We start from the raw sequence: 22413 nt of genomic DNA, 5'->3' as shown, positions 1-22413 counted from the left end.
TATCCACATCTGTTAATTACATATGGCAGTAATTACTGGGTTAATTACATATGCTGGGCACAGATTACTGCATTTGTTGGATAAACCAGTCAATGACAGAACTATAGAAATGCTCATGGAAAGATTACATACTGGCCCCTCAAAATTCACCACCCGGTTTCTGAGACCTAAATGAGGCAAAAATGCTGGGCAAGAAACTGAGGCACATTCAAGGCACTGACAATATTAGACAAATTAGTTGCTGTGATGACATGATTGAATAGTAGGAATTTTTCAAAAGGGAATCAAAGCAGTGCTTTGTTTACACTTTGTGCTGGACTTGAACTGCACTGCGTAAGCCATTGTAGTACGAAGGAGTCAGAGTGTTGCTGTACTGAAGTAGTGATTGGGGGTGTGCAGGTTGATTCAGGAACCAAGTGGTTGAAGGGAAGTAGCTGTTTATGAACTCATCGGCTTAGGACTTTGGGCTTCTGCCTGACAGTGGTAGTGAGAACAAAGCATGGCCTGGGTGATGGGGATCTTTGATGATGTCTGTTGCTTTCTTGAGGCAAAACCACACATAGATATCTTCAGTGATAGGGAGAGATATTTCTAAGGCAGACTGGGCTGAATCAATATTCTCTGCACCTTCTGATGGTTAGACCTTAAGACCATAAGATATAGGAGCAGAAGTAGGCCATTTGTCCCATCAAGTTTGCTCTGCCATTCAATCATGGGCTGATCCAATTCTTCCAGTCATCCCCACTCCCCTGCCTTCTCCACATGCCCTTTGTTGCCCTGGATAATCAAGAACCTATCTATCTCTGCTTTAAATGCGCCCAATAACTTGGCCTCCACAGCCACTCGTGGCAACAAATTCCACAGATTTACCACTCTCTGACTAAAGTAATTTCTCTGCATCTCTGTTCTAAATTGAAATCCTTCAATCTTGAAGTTTTGTCCTAGACTCCCCTACCATGGGAAATAACTTTGCCATATCTAATCTGTTCAGGCCATTTAACATTCAGAATATTCCTATGAGATCCCTCTCATTCTCCTGAACTCCAGGGAATACAGCCTAAGAGCTGCCAGACATTCCTCATACGGTAACCCTTTCATTCCTGGAATCATTCTCGTGAATCTTCTCTGAACCCTCTCCAATGTCAGTATATCCTTTCTAAAATAAGGAACCCAAAACTGCACACAATACTCCAAGTGTGGTCTCACGAGTGCCTTATAGAGCCTCAACATCACATCCCTGCTCTTATATTCTTTACCTCTAGAAATAAATGCCAACATTGCATTTGCCTTCTTCACCACTGGCTCAACCTGGTTCTGTGTATTTGCATTGCCCTACCTCAACATGATGCAACCAGACAGAACACTTTCAGCAGTACATTTATATAAGGTTTTTTTTTAGAGTATTCAGTGACTTATCCAACCTCCTTAACCTCTCAAGAAAGTAGAGATGCTGGCCCACTTCCCTTCTGATAGCATTTATGCACTGGACAGAGGACAGCTCATCTGATAACAATAATGTTATCTTAAACAGAACATTATCATATAAGAAAATGCATGTAATCCTATGTATTACCCATTGTCTATGAGGCTTTACAATAATCCACATATAGCTTTGGTCCTTATACCAGCTGATTTTATAGAAATTTTATAGATTTTCTATAAAATCAGCTGGTAGTTTGTTCCAAGCATCTTGGCGAACTTGCCACAGTTCTTTTGCAGACTCTGGCTGTGTTACTTTCTTCTGCCTCTCCAGGTAGTCCCAGAGAGCCTCAATAATGTTGAGTTCAGAGCTCCGTGGAGACGGAGCTGTTGCAGAAATCCCCGTTCTTCCTTTTGCTGAAGATAGTTCTCCATGATCTTGGCCCTGTGCACGGGGTCTTTGTCCTGCTGCAGCACAAAGTTGGGACCGATCAGACGCCTCCCTAATGGTACTGTACGTTGGATGAGAATCTGCTAGTACTCCTCAGCATGGAGGATTCCATTAATTCTGATCAGATCACCAACTCCATTTGCAGAAATGTAGACCCAAACCTGCAGGGAACCTCCACCGTGCTTCACTGTTGGCTGCAGACACCCATCCACGCAGCGCTCTCTAGCTCTTCTACAAAGTGCCACTGTTTGAGCTAATGGTTAAAAAGTTTGACTCATCAGTCCAGAGCACTTGCTGCCATTGCCTAGTACTGCGGTCTTTGTGGTTTTGTGTGTAGGTGATCCTCTTGGCTTTGTTTCCACTTTGGAGGAATGGTTTTCTGGCAGAAGACTACTTCTCTGGATTGTAGAGGGGCACACTTGGGTTCTAGTAGCTTCATTGAGATCAGAGCTGATAGCACTACTGGACTCCGTTTGATTTAGACGGAGCGTCAGTTTGACGTATCCCTTGTCTGCTACAGTCAGTTTCCCTGGCCGACCACTGCATTTCTGATCCTCAACCTTGCACATTTCTTTGTGCTTCTTCAGAAGACCCTGGACTGCATATCTCAAAACACCTGTCTGCCACAAATGTCTGCTCAGGAGAGACCTTGCTGGTGCAGGATGACCAGTTGTGTCTTGTTGCTATGCTCACTCTTGCCATGGTGTAAAAACTGATGATTTGAGAGTTAAACTGTCACCCTCACCTCTTAGTTTGATTCCTTCTACACCCATTTCTGTTTCTGGTAATTAGTTTAGTTCATTCAACTCATTCTGTCGTTGATCATTGGCACCCGTTTATTATCTTTGTTTAATCATGCACTGGGCTATATACCTACAATTAATGAGGTTTTTATTTGACAAGTGGTCTATTACTTAATGTTACTTTCTTTAACAAAATACAAACATTTCTCTGTAACATTTATTTTTTCAGAAAATGTATGTTTGGAAATTGAAAATTTGCTCTTTGCTGACACACTAATGTAGAAGACTAAGAAATAAAAATCTAAAACAAAATTTATATAAAAATCCTAGGACGCCTAAGAATTTTGCACAGTACTGAATAAGTAACCATTTATCATTGTTAGATTATTGTTTCCTAGGCTAGAAATGTTGGCGTAAAGCTGAATTAACTACAACAATCCTGGAATCCAGGCTGTCAAGCAAAATGTATGAAATGTAAAATGTCTGCAATGACTTCCAATAAAGATAAATTATAAAGGTTTTTTTCTAAGATGCAACAGTCATGTCAATATATCGTGGTCAAGTTAATATTAATGTACTGAGGAAAATCTTTGACATAAAGATTACCTTATTGTATCAGAATGCACAAAGAAGAGAACACTTTAACAAACAAATCCTGACAAGAAAGTATGGAAATAAGACAAACAAATAAATCTAAGAATGCTGTATCTAAACCTAAAACCCGTTATTTAACAAGATGGAGTTGAACTTCAATGGTTTCTAAGAGGACCACAACCATGTCGTGGTTTGGAGGCTTGCATGCCTCAATGACCCAGAGAGCTATGCTGGCTGGAGTCCGGGCTTTATGCTTTTGGCTCTTGGTAAGGTCACACATACCAAACAGGTCAAAGGGTAGAGGCCAGACGAAGAGAGCTCCACGGTTTCTCCAGATTTGGGGGTTCAACTAGAAACCCTGACTGATCAAGTAAAAGTGTTATTTTGAAACAGCATTGAAGAATCCTTCATCCGTGTGTTCCAGAATTCGACAGTATTCCTGAATCTCCATCAGGGACTTGCATGGCTGACAGTACTGAAAACCGAGAGGTAACTGCTGGCACGATGAAGAAAGCCCGGAACACCACGAAGACCATGGCCAATGGCCATGGGAAGACAGAGATGGAGGACCTTCTTTGCTGCCCTAAGCGGCAGTAGGCATAATGGGCAGTAAGTAAGAGCTTAAATGGTAACCAAATTTGCGGAGGATGTTCCACAATCCCTACTAAATGATAGAATTAAAAGCTCTAATGAGGTCAAAGAAGGCTTGGGATAGGGATGATGTACCCTCTGTAATTATCTCAGACTTGTCACGTGGTGGTGACCATTTCCGCTGTGCTCTAACTAGGTGGAATCCATTTTAGCGACAGCCACGTGTAGATGCCATTGGAGGAGGAACCCAGCAATGACATTGCACAGTAGGGGAATTAAGGGCTGTGGGAACAGGCAGGTAGGTGGAGATGAGTCCATGGCCAGGTCAGCCATGATCTTATTGAATGGCGGAGTAGGGTCGACGGGCCAGATGGCCTTCTCCTGCTCCTATTTCTTATGTTCTTATTGCCTGTGGAATGTGGCAGAGAGGTCCCTCAGTTAGGACTGCTGAAGTTAGTACAGTCGCCTCATTGCAGGAAGGATGCAAATGCTTAGGAGGGAACCCTGAAGAAGTTGCCTGGATTAGAGAGTGTTAACTATAAGCAGAGATTCAACCAATGGAGATTGTTTTCACTGAAACTTTGAAGGCTGTGGGGAGACCTGATGATGGCTTAGGGAGTCAGGGTCCTTTCCACAAGGTAGGAATGTCAAATACTGGAGGACATAGCTTTAGAATGAGCGGGGGACAGCTGAAAGGAGATATGCAGAGTAATTTTATTTTACACAGGGTGGTAGCTGCCTGAGATGTACTGCCAGGGGTAGTGCTGGAAGGTGGCACTTAGTCATGTGAGTGTGTAAGGAATGAAGGGGTAAGAATAATGTGCATACAGGTAGATTTAGTTTAATTTGCCATTGTAGTTGGCACAGACAACATGGGACTTTCCGCAGAAGCTGTTTGGAGATATAAAAGGCTCTAGGTGTTGATACCTGGAGCAACAATCTGTTGGAGGAACTCAGTGGGTCTAGGAGTTTTTGTTGGGGGGGGATGGGAGGAACTGTTGACATTTCGGGTTGAAACTCCGAATGAGTTACATTTTATTTGTTCGAAACATTTGTTCGATGTTTTAAGTGCGGCATATAACAGGAATTTTTTGTTTTATCCAGCCACTGAGACATATACAAATTCTTGGATGTCTGTTTTGGGGTATATAAATATCAACGAGGTAGCAAGTTTCAAAATCTCAAATAACTGCAAGCTACGCACATCAGTTCTGGATTGGATATCCTGTAACCTTTTCACATCCTCAAAGTACAAATCCTTCATAGCAAACCAATTTCTCACTGAAATATGGTCAGTGGTACTCAAACAGATGCAGTAGACAAATTGAGGACATGGGATTATCATCAGTTAATCCACTGTTTGGTGCTGTTGATTGAAGGTTAAATGTCATGTTGTGTATAAGACGGCTCTTAATTTTTCTCTATAATGAGTCATGGATTCTTCCCTTCCACTTTTGGATTGCAATGGGAAAGTAGTATTTTTTTACAAGATCGCAAGACGAAGGAGCAAAAGTTGGCCATTCGGCCCATCGAGTCTGCTCCGCCACTCCACCATGAGCTAAGCTATTCTCCCATCTAGTTCTCCCAGCTGTGCATCATTGACCTTGAAGTGCCAGGATGAAGATGTTAACATCACCCATTCATGGCGAGAAGGAAATTTGGGTTAAACACATTTTTAAACAAAAACAATTTTTCTGTTCTATTTCTAATCCTCAAAGCTTCCAAAAACACATCAGAGGCAATCAATAAGTAAAATTTTATTGATTTCACAATGCTGACAATCAGATTTCTTTGCATTTAAATTTGAAATTTTCATTTTTTTAAGTATCTAATTATGGCTATGCAAAATAGAGCTAAGATACAATTTTAAAGGGATACATATTTTAGTTTGTAAGCTTTCAATCAAAAAATCTATAAAAATACTTTGGAGACTTCGCAATAGGTATGTGCAGTTGACTTTAGGCTATTATCGGCTCTCCATAAAATGATTGGACGGGCGCTGGTGGGGAAGAGGCTCGGGAGACCTGAATAGATTAGAGTTTAATATCTACATAGAGTTCACAACCTGTTACTGGGTCTCACACTTAAATATAAAACTAGGAAACTGGATTTTGCTTATGCTAGGGATCGCTCAAGAATCAAATTATAAAATTCTCATTATGCATGATAATCAAAATTCTAACAGATTGTGATATGGTTTGTTCTGGGACGGCAACATTAAAAGTAGCAAATGGCAAAAAAAGAAAATGGCTGAAATTCCAATTCCAATTAATGTTTAAAAGTAAAAGGGGAGTTTAAAGTTGGAACTCCAGAATTCTGATTCAGATACAGAGAATTGTCTCCCAAAAACGTTTCAGTCTCCTTTTCATACATATTCTTCTTTATATTGCTCCTTTAAGTATTTTTCTTTGACCAAACATTTAGTCACTGGCCTAATATATCCTTAACAAATGAAAATATTCAATACAATATACCTATTGGCCGTGTCAAATGTCCCCATTTGTTAAAAGTTGAATTTCCCCATGGGGATGAATAAAGTATCTATCTATCTATCTATCTATCTATCTATCTATTGGCCGTGTCAAATGTCATCTGATAAGGTTGGTGTAAAAGATCATGAACTTTTAACTGTTTAAAGTTATGTAATTGTCTTCATCAGAACTGCATTTTGAGCTGACGTTTTCAGACTAAATACAAAGGTCCCTTTAAGTGGTAGGTAGAAGCTGCCTTTACCACATGCTTTAGTTAAAGTGTGCTTTAAAAGAGTGATATACAAAAGGCACTCCTGTGAGTTATTTGCATTTTACTAGTGATCTTTGGAATGATGAACAATATAACCTGGCAGGTCTTTTCTTCACAATGTATGGGTAGATGCAGTTAAAGGTTCACATGAACATGTCCATTCTTCATTAATGACAGCATTCACATGCGCTCTTTACAGCAATTAAGGAAAACAAACAAGTCTGCAGGGGCAACATAATGTAAGAAAGCATAATCAGTTCATATCAAACTATTTTATCTTGTGATTCACTCCATTAACATTTATGGACCTTACCTTTATCTTCCATTTTGCCCCTGCTGACTCCTGCTTTGTTTTCCGTTTATAATCTGTCCTGGTTGCAAAACTGTTACAAAGGCAAAAGTCCTTTTGCTGCTTTCCCCCACCCCTCTCCACCGCCCCCCCTACGATACTGCCATCCTCCCCCACCCCACCCCAACAGCTCAGCTGACTGAATGAAAAGAAGATGAGTTGAAAAGGGAGGAGGACGTGAAAATGCAGGAATTTGGTACAACTTCCATTTCAATGGGCCCTGGAGCTTTGGGATTTCTTTACTGATGCACTGTTGTGTAGGATGTGAAAGAGAGATTCCGACTATTTGACAATTGGTTGTCTCACTGTTGCCTACAGGGCCGAGGCCATAAACAAAGCTAAGAAAATCAACAAGCCCTCCCCGGTATCAGCTCCTGGCAGTGCTACTTTCCCTCTTTGTTCGATACATTGGCATGTGAACAGCTTTGATAGCATAACATCTGGGTACTTGAAAGACTGGGTGGCCACCAGAGAGTGGCTTGTGAAGACTGCGATTGCGGGATGTGTCAAAATAAAAATCTTCTGTTTTTAAAGCGGTTTCTCAATGCTTTATGAAATGTCTATTTGTCATCATCCTTAGCTACTAAACCACTCAGTCAAACAGAGGGTTTGCGAATTACCCTGTAAACCCTTCAGTCTACTATTTTCATCAGCTGTGCTTCCTTCTGACCATGACAGCACATTGCAAACTATCTTAATATCATCTACACAGACTTTAGTACTCCTCTGATGGTTAACCCTGGTGTTTTGGGCAGCTATGAAGGTCCTCCTTGGCCATTTATCTTGGTCTTGGTGGTGTTCACAGCTTCATTCATCGTGTCAGTAGCTTCCTCCCAGTGTACACTACAGAGAGTCCCAGATGGAGACTCAGGGATACCATCGCACTGAGATGTAAAAGGTTTCTTCTTTGCTGTTTCCATATCCTTTTTTTTACTGGTCAGGGCTGTTAGCCCTGAATCTGGAGGACTGGTGGACCACTCTTAGTCTGGCTCCACCTTTTGACTTGTTTGGCATGGGCAACCCTACCAAGAGCACAAAGCCCTGACTCCAGCCAACATCCCTCTCTCCAAGTTATCGTGGCACGCAAGCCTCTAAACCACGACAAGGTTGTGATCCTCTTGCTTAGCCCTATAGAAACTTAAATTTTGGGCCTATATTTAGAAATTCCTGCTTGTGATGACACTATAGAAAAAGTTGCAATGCTTTGCTAATTACATTGAAACCTGCTAAGATTTTAAAGCTGATTTCACAAAAAATAACTGATACATGCCTGAGCTAGATACCAGGGGCAGGCAGTCATTGGGTCTAACTGACCAGCAAGCCTTCAATGCAATGTGTGTAGATATAAACACAGGCAACATCAGTGATTTGTTACGTTAGGAAATCTTTCTGGCAGTAGTGAATCATGACTGTGCAAGAATATCCAAAACATACTTGTCGCCAGAGGAAGTACGTTCCTCTGGTATTGCAACGTTAGTGTGCCGTTATTACAGCTTGGGGTGCTCCGGAGTTCAGAGTTCATTTCCTGCGCCGTTCTGCAAGGAATCGCTGTAGATGTGAACTTCCCACTATTCAGGACATTTACAGTGACAGGTGCTTAAAAAGGATCACTGGGGATCCGAGTCACCCCAACCACAAACTGTTCCAGTTGCTACCATCTGGGAAACGGTACCCGCAGCATAAAAGCCAGGACCACAGGCTCCAGGACAGCTTCTTGATTGGTTCATGCTGACACAATTGTATTTCTATGCTGTATTTATTGTCCTGTTGTAATGCTTACTGTAAAACTATTTATTACAAATTACTATAATTTGCACATTGCACATTCAGACAGAGACGTAATATGAAGATTTTTACTCCTCACGTAGGTGAAGGATGTAAGAAATAGAGTTAATTCAATGTCCTCTCCATGGAATGTGTGGGTTTCTTCCAGATCCTTCAGTTTCCTCTCACAGTCAGAAGATCTACCAGGTAGGTTAACTTGTCCCATTATTAGGTTAGAGTTAACGAGGTTTGTCAGGATTTGCTGGGCAGCATGGCTCGAAGGGCTGGAAAGGCCTACACAGCACTGTATCGCTAAATAAATAAATCATTAACTAGATAAGATAGGTAGGTAGGTAGATCAAGTGGGTAACGGAGTCAGCAAGAAGATGAATGGAGTGATCCGATGGTGCACTCTCCTATACATAGGATGTAAGAGGCTAGACTAGTTGGTCCCAAGGGAGACAGGAAGTTCCTCACATAGTCTGGGCAAATTACTTTAATATAAAAAGGATAAAATTGACTCTGCAGTTTATTACAGACTTTAAGGACTATCCATTACAGATAATTGCTTGGTGGGTATTATAATGGAAATACTAGGTCACTGACTGAGAGTATTAATTTAGTTTATTCATTGAACTAAAGATTGGGCAAACATAATGCATGACAATTTAATAACCTACTCCATAAATAGCATAATGCAAAACACAAGTCAAATTAAAATACACTCTGAAGTCTTGAATCATGGTCATATGTTTATAAAAGGTTACACAGCATGAAAATGGGCCCTTTGGGCCCCCATATCCATGCCTACTTTTCTTCTATCCACACTCATCTCATCTGATTGCATTAGGAACATAACCCTCTCCCCTCCAATATATCAGTCCAGATGAAGAGTCTTGATCCATTTCCATCCACAGGAACTCTCTATTGCTCTCCACAGAAACTTCCTGACCTGTTCATCCAGCAGTTTGGCTTTTGCTTCAGATTTACGTATCTGCAGTCTCTTGTGTCTCCTCCTATGCCTTGCCCGGTTAAATGTCTGCAACGCACACAAAACGCAGGAGGACCTCAAGAGGCCAGGCGGCATCTACGGAAAAGAGTAAAGAGTCAGTGTTTTGGGCTATGTTTAACATTTCAGGCAGTGATTTAAATTGCTCTAGCACAGGCTAAAGAAGAGCCCAGGGCAATAATACAGGAAGCTTCTAGTTCCTATTTAACCACCAGAATTCATAGTTTCAGATATTTGGGAACTCAGAATTTGAAAAATAGTTTTGGCACCATAGAAGTCAAAGATTAAAGATTAGCTTTATTTGTCACATATACATTGAAACATGGAAGTATAATACAGTTTAGAACTAGAACTAGAGGCCATGGGTTAAGGGTGAAAGGTGAAATGCTTAAGATGAACTTTTTCACTCAAGAGGGTGGTGAGAGTGTGGAACAAGCTGCCAGTACAAGTGGTGGATGCGGGGTCAGTTTTAACGTTTAAAAGAAATTTGGATAGGTACATGGATGGGAGTCGTATGGAGGGTCAGGTCTTTGGGATGAGGCAAGGAAATGGTTCTGCAAGAACGAGATGCACCGAAGGGCCTGTTTCTGCGCTGTTAGTGTTCTATGACTCTAAAATAGATCATTGATGTCAAATTAAATCAGTGGAGATTATGCTGGGCAATCGCAAGTTTTACCATTCTTCTGGTGTCAACGTAGCCTTCCCACAAATCGCTAAACCCTAAGCATAGGTCTTTGAATTGTGGGTGGAAACTGCAGCAGCTAAAAGAAACATATGTGGTCATGGGAAGAATGTATAAACTCTTTATGGGCAGTGGTGGGAGTAGAACTCTAATCGGTGATCGCTGACTGGCGATATAGAGAAATGCACCAACCATGATACTATTGTGCTGTCCTGCCTACAATCTTCTGATTATCGTTATAAATAAGTATGGGGCTGTCATGGTAAGTATGGGCGTCTTCAGTGTTGGACCTGCCAGTCTAGTGATTACCTGAGTAGATCCTAGAGTGGTGAAAGGTTGGAAGAAGAGACACGTCATCCAGTGATGATCAGAGGGGAGAAAAGTCATATTTGTACATTGATATCAGCTGAAGTAGTCCGAGTAGATTTTATTGGTGTTTCTGATGGGGTCCACTATGTCAGAGAAGTCATAGAAAAGTACAGCACTGAAAGAGGCCCTTTGGCCTATTAAATATGTGCTGAACCATTTAAACTGCCTGCTCCCATTGACCTACAACAGGATTATAACCCTCCATACCCCTACCATCCATGTACCTATCCAAACTTCTCTTAAATGTTGAAATTGAGCTTGCATACACACCCTGCGCTGACAGCTCATTCCACGCTCTCATGATCCTCTAAATTTCCCCTCATGTTCCTCTTCAACTTTTCAGCTTTCAGCCTTAACCCATGACCTCTGCTTGTAGTCCCACCCAACCCCGGTGGGACAAAGCCTGCTTCCATTTACCCTGTCTATGCCCCTCGTAATTCTGCAAATCTCTATCAAATCTCCTCTCAATCCTCTATGTAGATAGCTTAGGGAGTAAGTGAATCCAACCCTGACTGAGCTAATTCTATTCCTCTGAAGTTCCAAAGTGCTCCTGCCTGTTTTTTTGGAGACCAAATGAATGCTTTGCAGAATGATGAATGGCACTCTATTTGAGTTACAGTGCCACTAGGAATTGTCAACTGAAAAATGGGGCAGTGGGTATTTGACACAGAAGACACATCTGAATGGAAATATGCTGTTTTAGATCTCAGTCTAAACATTTAAAGCTTGCAGTACCAATCCTGAATTCTGCCAGTGTTCCAGCCCCATTGGGGACCTCTCTTTGTAACAATTACTCCGGCAAAGGAATGAGTGACTGGCAGAGAGGCAGGAGAGAAGAAAGACTGTTTCTTCTACTTTACAGACCATGACTTGTGAGTCCTGCTGAAAGGGACATCCACACCAGGAGGACCAGGGATAAATTGATGCTGGAAGGAGTGGCAGCAGAACTCAATACAAGGAGGGAAACCCCTGCAAACAAGAAGCAATGCTACAAAGATGCCACAAATCAACAAAGACGATCAAGGTGAGACCTTCAGCCCCAACATCCTGCTTAAATATCTGACCTTCGGTTGCCACCACCCACAGATCTCCACCCAGGTGCAGATATATAGTAGGGAGAATGAAAATCTGGTTGAATGGTACCACAACAACTTCTCACTCAATGCTGGCAAAACCAAGGAGCTTATTATCACCGACAGGAGGAAGAAGGTGGAGGTCCACAAGCCAGTCTTCAGGGGAATAGAGGTGGAGAAGGTCAGAAGCTTTAAATTCCTTAGTGTTAACATATCAGAGAATTTTCCCTGGAACCAGTATGTCAGTACAAGAAGGCACAACAGCACCTTTACTTACAAATTTGCATAGATTTGGTATATCAACAAAAACTTTTACTGATACACAGTGGAGAGTATCTTAACTGGTTGCACCACTGGTCGCAGTTCTCCAGCCAGAGCAACAGATTTCCACATTTGTATGTTGCTCATATGAATACTGAGCACCAGAGGTTATGTTAGTACAGCTGAACTACGGTTAACTGAATGATCAGAGCCACTGAAACCAGATTATATGCTTAATTGATGGTTCAGAGTTAAAGAAAGAAATATAGGATATAGAAATGTAGAAAACCTACAGCACAGTAAAGGCCCTGTGGCCCACAAAGTTGTGCCGAACATGTCCCTACCTTAGAAATTACTAGGCTTACCTATAGCCCTCTACTTTACTAAGCTGCATGTACCTATCTAAAAGCCTCTTAAAAGACCCTATCGTGTCCACCACCACTACTGTTGCCGGCAGCCCATTCCACGCACTCACTATTTTCTGCATAAAAACTTACCCCTGACATCTCCTCTGTACCTACTCCCCAGCACCTTAAACCTGTGTCTTCTTGTGGCAACTATTTCAGCCCTGGGAAAAAGCCTCTGACTATCCATACGATTAATACCTCTCATCATCTTGTACACCTCTATCAGGTCACCTCACATCCTCCTTCACTCCAAGGAGAAAAGGCCGAGTTCACTCAACCTATTCTCATAAGGCATACTCCCCGATCTAGGCAACATCCTTGTAAATCTCCTCTGCACCCTTTCTATGGCTTCCACATCCTTCCTGTAGTGAGGTGACCAGAACTGAGCACAGTACTCCAAGTGGGGTCTGACCAGGGTCCTATATAGCTGCAACATTACCTCTCAGCTCCTAAGTTCATTTCCATGATTGATGAAGGCCAATACACCATACGCCTTCTTAAACACAGAGTCAACCTGCGCAGCTGCTTTGAGCATCCTATGGACTCAGACCCCAAGATCCCTCTGATCTTCCACACTGCCAAGAGTCTTACCATTAAAACTATATTCTGCCATCATATTTGACCTACCAAAATAATCCACTCCACACTTACCTGGATAAGACAATTTGATTTCTAAATGCCAGTTGCTGTTTTTCAGATGATAGCCCTATTTAAGAAATTTAAAAAGCAGCAGCTGGGGCATGCAGAAACAAAATATTTTGGTCATAGAAGTTGATAAAGCTACAACAGCCAATGGTGATAAAAACATGTAAAATGGAAATTTGAGAAGGCAATCAGACAGGTGCAGGATAACAATGAGGATCCTAAAACCTCCTGCATTCAAGGTGAATTTTCTGGTTCATCTGAGAAAGACCTGGGGAAATTCATATATTCATAAATTCATAGACAGATGAAACTGAGCTCAAAACTCCATAGGGCCTGAATATTTACTTCATGATGTAGGAAGCAGAGGATAAAGTCCATTTAGTTGTCCTTCAGTACCTTCAAGTTAATTAAAAATATATATATTAGCAACGCACTAAATGCTGGAGGAACTCTGCAGGTCAGGCAGCATCTGTGAACATGAATAAACAATCAATGTTTTGGGCCAAGACCCTTCTTTAGGTCTGAGAAGGAAGGGGGAAGACACCACGATAAAAGGTGGGGGGAAGGGAAAGAGGCTAGCTGGAAGGTGATAGGTGAAGCCAAGTGGGTAGGGAAGGTCAAAGGCTAGAGTAAAAGGAATCTGATCGGAGACCAAAGTAGACCATAGTAGAAAGAGAAGGAGGAGGGGGCCCAGAGGGAAATAATAGGCAGGTGAGAAGTATGTCAGAATTGGCAATAGAGGTGGGAGGGGGCACATTTGGTTAGAGGAAGGAGAAATCAATATTCATGCCAGCAGGTTGGAAGGTACCCACACGGAATATAAGGTGTTGCTCCTCCACTCTCCTGATGCCAATGCTCTGGCTGTAAATCAAATGTCCACTCTTTACGTTGGAACAAGATGTTTAATGCTGGTCACCTTTAGTCGAAGCCAATCTCGTCTTCACTTAAGAAGCAGCATCCCTTTCCAATAAAACTTCCTCGGTAAAGACTGATTGTAGATTTCCATGTGGATATTCTCTATTTCTTGGTATTACATTGAGACCAATTGCAGACTGCTTTTATGTTCTATGTGGAGCATCTGACTCCTGGAACTAGCTGAATATCGATTCCCCCAGGAGTAGCTAAGCTTAGAGTCTTGAAAGACCCATTAAAAGTGGATAGATCTTTGAGCAGGTGATTTGGCTTGCGGCTTGCTGTGTGTGCTTAGCAGAGCTGACAGCAACAATATCGTTACTGGGGTGTGCCGGGTGCTGTGCCACTCTCAACATTCCATAGTCAACTACCCCCACCATTCAGGCCAAGCTCTGATTACTACTATTGGACAGGCGGTACAGAAATCTTGATGTTGTGTATTTAATATTTCAGTAATAGTTGAGTAATATTGAAAATATATTGCTTCATTCAGCATTCTTTGTTCTTTACATAATTAATTACAGATTGTATGTAAAAGTACGTGAATGACATACGTGACTACGTCACCATATCATATTTGTGTGCCGGAAGAGGGAGAGGGAGAGGGAGAGAGCGAGAGCGAGAGCGAGAGCGAGAGAGAGAGAGAGAGAGAGAGAGAGAGAGAGAGAGAGAGAGAGAGAGAGAGAGAGAGAGAGAGAGAGAGAGAGAGAGAGATTTAAAAAAAACTTCAGCACATGTTTCTTCATAGCTGGTTACTTTACTTTATTGTCACCAAACAATTGATACTAGAGTATACAATCATCACAGTGATATTTGATTCCGAAGTACAAATCAAAGTAAATATAATAAAAAATTTAAATCATAAATCATAATTATAAAATAGAAAAGGGAAAGGAAGGTATTGCAAGTCAGGTCCGGATACTTGGAAGGTATGGTCCAGATCCGGGTCAGGATCCATTCAGCAGTCTTATCACAGTTGGAAAGAAGCTGTTCCCAAATCTGGCTGTATGAATCTTCAAGCTCCTGAACCTTCTCCCGGAGGGAAGAGGGACAAAAAGTGCGTTGGCTGGGTGGGTCGTGTCCTTGATTATCCTGGCAGCATTGCTCTGACAGCGTGAGGTGTAAAGTGAGTCCAAGGATGGAAGATTGGTTTCTGTGATGTGCTGGGCTATGTTCCCGATCTTCTGCAGCTTCTTCCGGTCTTGGACAGGACAACTTCCATACCAGGTTGTGATGCACCCTAGAAGAATGCTTTCTACGGTGCATCTATAAAAATTAGTGAGGATTTTAGGGGACAGGCCAAATTTCTTCAGCTTTCTCAGGAAGTAAAGGTGCTGGTGGGCCTTCTTGGCAGTGGACTCTGCTTGGTTAGACCAAGTCAGGTCACTTGTGATATTCACCCCGAGGAACTTAAAGCTCTTGACCTTTTCCACCTGTGCACCACTGATGTAGATGGGGTCATGTGGTCCGCTACTCCTTCTGAAGTCAACAACCAATTCCTTCGTCTTGCTGACATTGAGGGATAGGTTATTGTTATTGGTTAAGATTAAAAAAGGCAGAAAATGGATGAAATTCATGGGCTCATAAACAATGAGTACCTGGTGATATTAATTCTAAATTTTATAAAAGCAGAAATGGCTGGCTATATCGGAAAGATAGATACATTCTGAACAAGCAGAGCAGTAATTTGAAGCAAATGGAATAGCCAATGTAAAGTGATTGCCAGTTTTGCTGAGTGTAATAGGTGGAAAAGCACACAGATTGCTTAGAAGATTGACTGCTCCAACCAACCCAGCTGGAATGAACTTTGCTGATATCTTAAAAGTAATGCAGGTCCACTTCGAACTGAAACAATTGTTGATAGTAGAAAATTACAGGTTTCATGAGCAGAATCAAGAGAAAGGGGACTCAATTTCAGCATTTATGGCCGAATTGAAGAAATTGTCTGAGCTTTGTTCAGTAATCCGCTTAATGATGAACTGAACAATTATTTGGTTTGTGGATATTTACAAGTAAGCATTCAAAAACGGCTCCTAACTGAAGCACAGTGCACATTAAAAAGAGCAGTTGAAATCACTGCATCAATAGAAACAGAAACTAGACACACAATTGAGTTGCAGTCAGGAATGAACATGAATGTGAACAAAATTACAGCCTCTAAACAGAAATCTGCCTGACTGAACAAATTATGTCACTGTTGTGGCAAGAGCTCACCTACACCAGACCAATGAAAGTTTAAAGATGAAACTTGCAGAAAATGCAACAAAGTAGGGCACATAGAAAGAGCATGCGAGGCGGACAAAAATAAATAGACTGCACAGGAAAGAGAAAAAGATAAAAAGTCAAGTTGCAGTTTCAAAAAGAAGACTAATCTGTATGTGGTTGATGAAAAATCTGCTAATGATGAGAGTGACACAGGACTACGTAGTCTAGTGATTTACAATGTGAAAACTTACAAGAGACAAACAATATGGTTTTCACCAGAAGTGAATGGCCGATTAATTAAAATGGAATAGGACACTGGCTTTGCTGTTTTAGTCATTCCACAAAATGAGTTGGAATGGCATTTCAAAGATACTGAGCTGAAGCCTGCAGATATAGAACGAAGAACTTATACTGGAGAAAATATAACTTCTTTGGGAATGATATTCGTAACAGTGAAATACAACAACCTACAAGCTACGTTGAACTTATGTGTGGAAAAAGCAGAAGGGCCAGCATTGAGGGGCCATGATTGACTCAAACAATTACAACTTGACTGGAGATCCACCCACCGCATCCCCTATAACAGAGTCAACTGACAGCAAATTAAGAATGGCACCGGATAATGCCACAGCAGTGTTCAAGGATGGCATTGGAAAACTCAAACATATGAAGGGTAAAATAGTGTTAAATGAAAATGCCACACCCAAGTTTTACAAAGCCTGTCCATGTCCTCAGGCCATCCATGATAAAGCAGCTGGAGAGCTGGATCTCATAGGGTCTGAAGGAATTCTTTCCGAAGTTGAGAAGAGTCCATGGACAACACCAGTGTTCCAGTAGTCAAGAAGAATAGGTATATCAGGATTTGTGGTGATGTTAAGATCACCATCTACTCAGTAGTGAAAGTATATTAACACCCTCTGCTCAGGATAGAGGATATCTTTGCAGATCTTTCTGGAGAGAACCACTTCAGCAAAGTGGGCTTACCTTTGGAGATGAATGAAAAATCTAAGGTGTTTTTTCTTACCATAAACACTCACAAAGGGCTTTATTGCTATAATAAGCTTATTTTCTGAATATCATCTGCACCCGAACTCTGGCAGAAAGCTATGGACCAGGTGCTACAAGGCTGCTCAGGCGCTCATTGTTTCCTGGAAGATATCAGTGTTACCAGTGAGGATGAAGGAATATCTCCAGAATCTCAAGACAGTACTAAAAAGATTAGAAGGTTATGGGCTCAAAGCAGGACTCAGCAAGTGTCAGTTCTTTAAGCCAAGCATCAGTTACTGTGATCACACCATTGACACAGATGATTTACACAAGTGTGCTGAGAAAATTAAAGCAGTTCTAAGGCAAAAAGACATGTCATATTTGTGATTTTTTTAAAGGATTTGTCAATTACTGTAACATGTTCCTACCAGACCTGGCTACCGTGTTCCACCCCATGAGCTCATTACTACAATTCAGAAGAAGTAGCCATGGACAAAGCACTGTGAGATGGCTTTCCAAAACGAAAAAGAAATGGTGCTGTCAGACATTGCACTCACACATTATGATCCACATTGTCCAACGAAGTATGTCTGCGATGACTCACCTTATAGTATAGGTACAGTCATGTCAGATGTTATGAGTGATGGAAGTGAACGCCCCATGGCCATTACATCATGGTGCCTTATTGCTTCACAGAAATATCACTCAGATTGACACAGAGGCCTTGAGTCTGGATCGGGGTGTAAAACATTTCAACCACTACTTTTATGGGAGAGAATTTACCCTCATGACTGATCATCAACCACTAGTGCACATTTTCAATCCACAGAAGGGCATTCCACTAACAGCAGCAGCGTGAATGCAGAGTTGGGCTCTGTTTCTTGGAGGACACAATTACAAGATCAAATTCAAGAGGACAACTAATCATGGAAGTACTTGGAAAAGGGAATACCAGAAAACGTTACAAAAGAGACACTGCTCTTGGCGTGTTCTCCCTAACACAAATCAAAGCTCTCTCTATTACAGCGGGGATGATGCAAAGGGAAATAGAAAATATTCCATACTGTATCAGGTCTATACAGCAATCCAAAAAGGCTGGAATGTGCAGCAGAAACTCTAATTCTCCCATTTTTACCCACGCCGGGATGAACTTGCCCTTGACGAGTGTTGCCTTATGTGGGGATTGAGAGTTGTTGTGCCATTCAAGCTGAGAGGGAAAGCATTGAAGGAGCTACATGCTGGTCATCTAACTGTGGTCAAAATGGAAGTGCTGGCTCAGAGCTTTGTCTGGTGGCCTGGGACAGATCAGCAGCTTAAGCAGCTCTCCATGGACTGCTCAGGGTGCTAACACGTCTGGAAGAAAGGTGTCCAGTGCTGTCAGAACCACTTCTTAACATTCCAGAGTCAACTTCCGTAAGCATCGCGGAGGAGGCCCCCAAAACTAAGATTGTTTGAGAGCTGCAAGTCTCACCAGTCAAGCAGAGTGAATCTACCCCTTGTCAGGAAATACATTATCCCACAAGATTAAGAAATACTCCACAGCGATTAAATCTTTAGGCCTGAATGGGACAATTTAAAATTTGTTATGCTGTGAATATCTATATAGCAGGTAACAGTTGTAATATATTGTATACTGCTATATATATATAGAGTGACTAGAGAGCAATACATTACATACTTGTGTTGGGATGAATTCAATATGGAGTTTAAGTTTAAAGCTAAGCAGGGAGGTGTGTTGTGTATTTAATATTTAAGTAATATTTGAGTAATATTTTAAATATATTGTTTGACTGTGTGTTCTTTGTTGTCATTATAGGTTAAATGTAAAATTCCGTGAATGGCATACATCATTACGCCACCACAATATATTTGCACACCTCACTAAAGTAAAACAAAGTAGACGCATTAATCCTGGCTTGAGTTTTTCTTTTGATTAATTTCTGGAGTTACAAAACACAACATTTACATCACTCACCACCAGGTTCAGGAACTGTCATTACCCTTCAACAATTAGGCTCTTGAACCAGTGTGGATGACTTCAGTCACCACTACTCAGAAACGGAACCTATGACCTACAGACTCATTTTCAAGTACTCTTTACAACTCATAAAAAACTCAACTGGAGAGTTCGATGTAGGGTCACTCAGAAGGCCTCAAGCCTTTATGATTCCTTTACTAATGTTTCTGAGAAAATGGGCCTTACAATGTGATGCACCATCAATAACTCAGTCTGAGACGTAAAAACGAGGTATCGGCTTTTATTGACTGGAAGAAGGAACGAGCAGTGAGTGACCACCATACTACATCCTGGAGACTGAGAGGCCGGGCTCAGACCTCCATCACCTTTATACAGGGGTCTGTGGGAGGAGCCAAAGGAGCAGTCATCAGGGGGCGTGTCCAGACAGGTATATGTAGTTCACCACACAATGTCAACCTATATATAGCTCAACATCATAGCAGTCAGTGCTCTTACTCAAACAGCACCGATTATAGAGAGTGTTCACTTAAAAAAAAGATCATTTGCTGGGGCAGTAACTCAGTTTCTGTACTTTGTAAAGTGCTAGAAACAAATGAAGAAAGGGACAGAGAATTCACACTCAGAGCATTTCAATATACTGTATAGTGAAGTTAAGATGGAATATCTCAAGTACTGATCAGAAGAAGTATCAACATATTTCTGTCACAGTTTACAAATAGGTTGGGTAATGCTTATAATGTGTAAAGTAGTAAGTTACAAATAAATTAGTAGCTGGTTGCTCAGGTACAATTTTTACATTTCTCCCTTAATGAAATCATTCAGTTATTGCAGATTTTCAAAGTGACTTTCCTCTAACTAAGGAAGAAGCAATTTGAAAATAGCCTTTTTAAATCTTTTTGTCATTATTTCAACATTTAAAAGTAAAACCTCAAGAGACCACCTCCTTTCATTTAGACTTTAAGTCAAAGAAAAGGCATTGCTTTTCAAACAGTTGCAAAAGGTTTCAAAATCCTAAAGATTAACTTTTAACATCAAATACTCCCAAAGCAGATGTGAAAGGAGAATGGGACCCATCAATTGTTTTAAATGTTAGAGTAAATATGGCCATGATCAGTAACATGCCCACTTAAGAGAGGAAAAAATGTTATTTTGGATCATTAAATTAAAAATATATCTAAATAATGGTACGTTTTCTTTTTGCAATTGAAATAGAATGAAATAAAAGACTGTAGAAGATGGAGGCACTGAACGGTGGACCAAAGACGATGTTATTCAAACAGTTCATGAAAGAACTTCTTTTACTTAGTCCTTCTTGCTTCTGCTACTTTTGGAACCTGTGATTTACATTTAGATGGTGTGTTTTTTCAGGCAGATTGAAGGATCTAGTGCTTTGCTGTCTCAGAGAGAGTTCAGCGTGGTTTGGAGTGGAGTGCACAGCCTGAGGCCAAGAAACCTGGGGCGAAAGCCCATGATCGACTCCGTTTCTCACCAAACTCGCCGATTAAAGCATTGAACAAGCTAGAAATTAACGAGGACGAGAGGGGAAAGTGAGTGGGTGTTCAGCGCCATTTGCCTGCACGTGAGTAGTCTCTCGCTCCTTGTTCGCTGCTGCCAGAGGGAGGTGCCTGTGTTTGACCAGTCTCTCCTTCTCTGTCATGCTCGAGGCTGCAGGAGGATGATGCTGGATTCTTGGGTCTTGACAAAGTTTAATTGATACAGTTTGTGGATTGAACTCTGCAGCTCATGTCATGATGTGTTTCTAGTTTCTGGTTATTCCATTTTTTTATTGCTATTTTGTGCAATTTTGATCGGGGCGGACACAGAGCTAAACTGAACTGAACTGAACTAAACTGGACGGTTTCAATGACTCCGTGGTTTGATGTATTATATTTTGTGTTTTTGACTCATTTTTTTGCCATTTGCATTATTTTTTCTTTGTGGGCTGTGAGTTTGATGTTTAGGTTCCATCATACTTCTATATTTTGTGGCTGTCTGCGGGAAAACGAATCTCGGTTGTATACCACACGCATACTTTGATAATAAACATACTTTCGACTTTTAAATGTAATTCATTCAATTAAGCTGTGAATATGACTAATCATATTGACTGTCCATTGTGTTTCTGTTGTCCTTCAGCTGCATGGAGAGAGGGAGCCTACTGCATGGACAACAGCTTGCTCTCCATATTCTACAGTCTTGTCTTGCCTACTATAGACAGCTAGGATGCGACATCCATGGTTGACCCCAGCCAACTGAGGGCCTTGTTATGAATAATCAGTGTTTAAACCAGTATTTTTGACTGTATTCCGATAATTTTCCTCAATGTGCTGAAGTGATCTACATCAATAAGGGTAGCAAAGGAAAACATGCCAAAGGTTATTATAGATCACCTTTCAGACTGAGCCATTTTTTCACCTTCTACAATGTCAAAATTAATTTTATGCTGCTATGTTTCCACAACGACACAAGATAAACTTTCTAAGTTAAGTGTGGTGTGGAGTACAAGTAACAGGGTGAGAAGAGGCATGGTCCAGGTAGCTGTTAGAGTCAGTGGGTTTATATACAGGTAACAGGGTGGGAAGACTTTACACACTCTTGACCTTTTCAATGATTTCAAGTTTCCTGGCCTCGATCATCTTATTTTCTCTATGGATGTCCAGTCCCTATAGACCTGCATTCCCCACCAGGAAGGCCTCAAAGCTCTCTGTTTCTTTTTAGAAACCAGACCCAACCAGTTCTCCTCCACCACCCCTCTCCTCTGTCTGTCGGAAGTAATTCTCACTCTCAATAATTTCTCCTTCGGATCCTCGCACTCCTTTCAAGCAAAAGGTGTTGTCATGGGCACTCATATGCCTGTCTGTTTGCCGGCTACGTGGAACAGTCTATGTTCCAAGCCTACATTGGTATCACTCCCCAACTTTTCCTCCGCTATATCGACAATTACATTTGGCTGCTTCCTGCACTCATGAGGAGCTCGTCGATTGCCTCCAACTTTCAACCTGCCCTCAAATTTACCTGGTCCATTTCTGACATCACCCTCCCCTTTCTTGATCTCTCTATCTCTATCTCGGGAGACAGCTTACCTACTAATGCCTTTTATAAACCCACTGACTCTCACAACTAGCTGGACGATACCTCTTCTCACCTTGTTACTTGTAAAAATGCTATCCCCTTTTCTCACTTCCTCTGCCTCCACAGCATCTGCTCCCAGCATGAGGCTTTTCATTCCAGA

This window comes from Hemitrygon akajei, chromosome 14, assembly GCF_048418815.1.
Source record: "Hemitrygon akajei chromosome 14, sHemAka1.3, whole genome shotgun sequence".
Lineage (NCBI taxonomy): Eukaryota > Metazoa > Chordata > Chondrichthyes > Myliobatiformes > Dasyatidae > Hemitrygon > Hemitrygon akajei.
The sequence above is the reverse complement of the archived record's forward strand: the minus strand, read 5'-3'. Positions refer to the sequence as shown.